Source organism: Nerophis ophidion, linkage group LG09, assembly GCF_033978795.1.
Source record: "Nerophis ophidion isolate RoL-2023_Sa linkage group LG09, RoL_Noph_v1.0, whole genome shotgun sequence".
Classification (NCBI taxonomy): Eukaryota; Metazoa; Chordata; class Actinopteri; order Syngnathiformes; family Syngnathidae; genus Nerophis; species Nerophis ophidion.
In genome coordinates this window covers 73,743,487-73,746,624 of record NC_084619.1, presented here as the reverse complement: position 1 = coordinate 73,746,624, position 3,138 = coordinate 73,743,487, and the positions used below count along the sequence as shown (strand labels likewise).

General features: G+C 38.2%; 1 protein-coding gene across 1 annotated transcript in view; it reads left to right on the top strand.

Moving 5' to 3' along the window:
* lrmda (leucine rich melanocyte differentiation associated) overlaps positions 1 to 2,734 on the top strand; it is a 705,908-nt gene extending 703,174 nt beyond the window's left edge. The window contains exon 7 of the mRNA XM_061911768.1: positions 1 to 2,734. This exon is cut by the window's left edge and continues 2,230 nt beyond it. The gene's annotated coding sequence lies outside the window, so the exon portion shown is untranslated.
* Positions 2,735 to 3,138: the final 404 nt, after the last annotated feature.

Here is a 3,138-nt window from a genome sequence, read left to right as displayed (position 1 = left end):
TCAATTACCATAGTAACTAATTAGATTACCATAGTAACTGGTATATCATGCAAAAGCGCAGATTTCAACCATTGAAATACTTAGTATAGTTCAAGACTTACGGTCATTTAAAAACATGACTGCATATCATAATGACAAATTGAAAAGCTTAAGGGGCCTCGTGTGGCCCCCGGGCCTTAATTCACCCACATTTTTTACCTGATGACATCATATCATTTTGGTTTATCCGATACTGTCACAACATGGCTTGGACGTGGATTGTTTCTTCGATGCAGATGAGAATCAGCACGAGTGCGGCGTGGACGTGAGTACACGGTTGTTTATTTAAACACTATAATCAAAAATAATCAAACTAAGGGCGCTCACAAGGAGGTACAGAATAAACAAAGGACTAGCATAAATGCTGCAAACTACAAACAATAATAATAAACTATAAACAAAACTAGCACAATGGCATGAATACAAAAAACTTACACGGCATGGAACTATGGACTATGGAGGTGCAGCATGGGTAGCGTGTGTGCGAGTGTGAAGATCCCAGAATGATGAACAGAAAGAAAACTACTTAAATACTGGCTGCGATAATCAGGAACAGGTGTGGGACTGAGGGCAGGGCCGTGACAAGGTGGGAATTAATGCGTTGGCATGGAAACAAACGAAACCAGGAAGTGAAAAACGTGACTGAACGTCCAAAAACTAAACATAGCATGACCAAAACCAAAACATAACTTACAGCCGTGACAGATACAATCTTTTTCCAAATTTTACATTCCATGTTTCATCCTTTTTAAGCACACCATCAATTTTAGGGACCGAATGTCCCTTTGGGACAGAGGACCCTATTGTATTTCTAAGGTTTTATTATTATTTTTCTTTTTCTGTATTATTCTGCCGCCTCTTTGAGCTGTAATTTGACCCCCTTAACATGCTTCAAAATTCACCATATTTGACACACACATCAAGACTGACGAAAATTGCCATATAAGAAAATTTCAAACCCCAAAACTCAAAATTGCGCTACAGCGCCCCCTGGGAAAAAACACAGACACAACTGCTTGTAACTTCCGTTAAGAATGTCCTAGAGACATGAAAAAAAAACCTCTATGTAGGTCTGACTTAGACCTAGATTTCATACATAGACGTCCTTCAGTAAAAATCAACAGGAAGTTGGCAAAAACCCCTTCAAAACAAAACTTTCCTAAAACATGTAATTTTTCCCTCTTTGAGCTGTAATTTGACCCCTTTAACATGCTTCAAAATTCACCATATATGACACACACAACAAAACTGGCGAAAATTGCCTTCTAATACAAAACCAAACCCCAAAACTTAAAATTGCGCTCTAGCGCCCCCTGGGAAAAAAAACACAGACACAACTGCTTGTAACTTCCGTTAGGAATGGCCTAGAGACATGAAACAAAAACCTCTATGTAGGTCTGACTTAGACTTAGATTTCCTATGTTGACGTCCTTCAGCAAAAATCAACAGGAAGTTGGCAAAAACCCCTTCAAAACAAAACTTTTCTAAAACATGTCCTTTTTGCCTCTTTGAGGTATAATTTGACCCCCTTAACATGCTTCAAAACTCACCATATTTGACACCCACATCAAGACTGACGAAAATTGCCATCTCATAAAAATTCAAACCCCAAAACTCAAAATTGCGCTCTAGCGCCCCCTGGGAAAAAATAGAAACACAACTGCTTGTAACTTCCGTTAGGAATGTCCTAGAGACATGAAACAAAAACCTTTATGTAGGTCTGACTTAGACCTAGATTTCATACATTGACGTCCTTCAGCAAAAATCAACAGGAAGTTGGCAAAAACCCCTTCAAAACAAAACTTTCCTAAAACATGTCCTTTTTGCCTCTTTGAGGTATAATTTGACCCCCTTAACATGCTTCAAAACTCACCATATTTGACACACACATCAAAACTGGCGAAAATTGCCTTCTAATAAAAAATCAAACCCCAAAACTTAAAATTGCGCTCTAGCGCCCCCTGGGAAAAAACACAGACACAACTGCTTGTAACTTCCGTTAGGAATGTCCTAGAGACATGAAACAAAAACCTCTGTGTAGGTCTGACTTAGACCTACATTTCATACATTGACGTCCTTCAGCAAAAATCAACAGGAAGTTGGCAAACTGGCGAAAATTGCCTTCTAATACAAAACCAAACCCCAAAACTTAAAATTGCGCTCTAGCGCCCCCTGGGAAAAAAACACAGACACAACTGCTTGTAACTTCCGTTAGGAATGTCCTAGAGACATGAAACGAAAACCTCTATGTAGGTCTGACTTAGACCTAGATTTCCTACATTGACGTCCTTCAGCAAAAATCAACAGGAAGTTGGCAAAAACCCCTTCAAAACAAAACTTTCCTAAAACATGTCCTTTTTGCCTCTTTGAGGTATAATTTGACCCCCTTAAAATGCTTCAAAACTCACCTTTTTTATTGTATTTTCTTGTGTGTGTCGTGTTGAAAATGCATTTTTTCCCCCAAGTGTTTACATTTCACGGCGCCCTTGAGACAAACAATACTGTAAAAAATCAGCCATTATTAATCGCAAATTGACAGAATATTCAATCTGTTTTCCAAATGTTCCTTTTAAAACAATATATATTTTTTGGAATATAGTGTCTGTTTTCTCAGTCCCTGTATTATGATTTCCCTATCAAATTAAAAAATGTATATTTTTTTAAAAATTAAAAAATAAATGATATAAAATATGAATCTGCTTTAAAGTGTTTATGTTCGCTTATTTCCTGTAAACTGAGATTGTTTACATTGTGCTGTGATTAATTTGAAATGATAAAACAAATATGTTCACTAAATGCATTCCTGGAAGTGTTTACTTTTTTATAATAACCACTTAGGGGCCGGGTTTAAAAACATCCGGCATCCTGCCAATGTTAGCGTACAGTATGTACAGTAAGTTAATGACGTGACACGACCCCGACTGCCTCAATGCAAACAGCTGATTAGCTTAGCTTTAATGCATGCGTCCTGTCAGCTCGTCTGATGCTTCTTCTTGACCGTGTAGATGCTGTTTGTCAGCCGGGCCAGTAATAGATAGGATTTACGTGAAATGGTGCGTCCCAATGGTGATGCATACTCTCCGCTTCGATTCCCCGCCC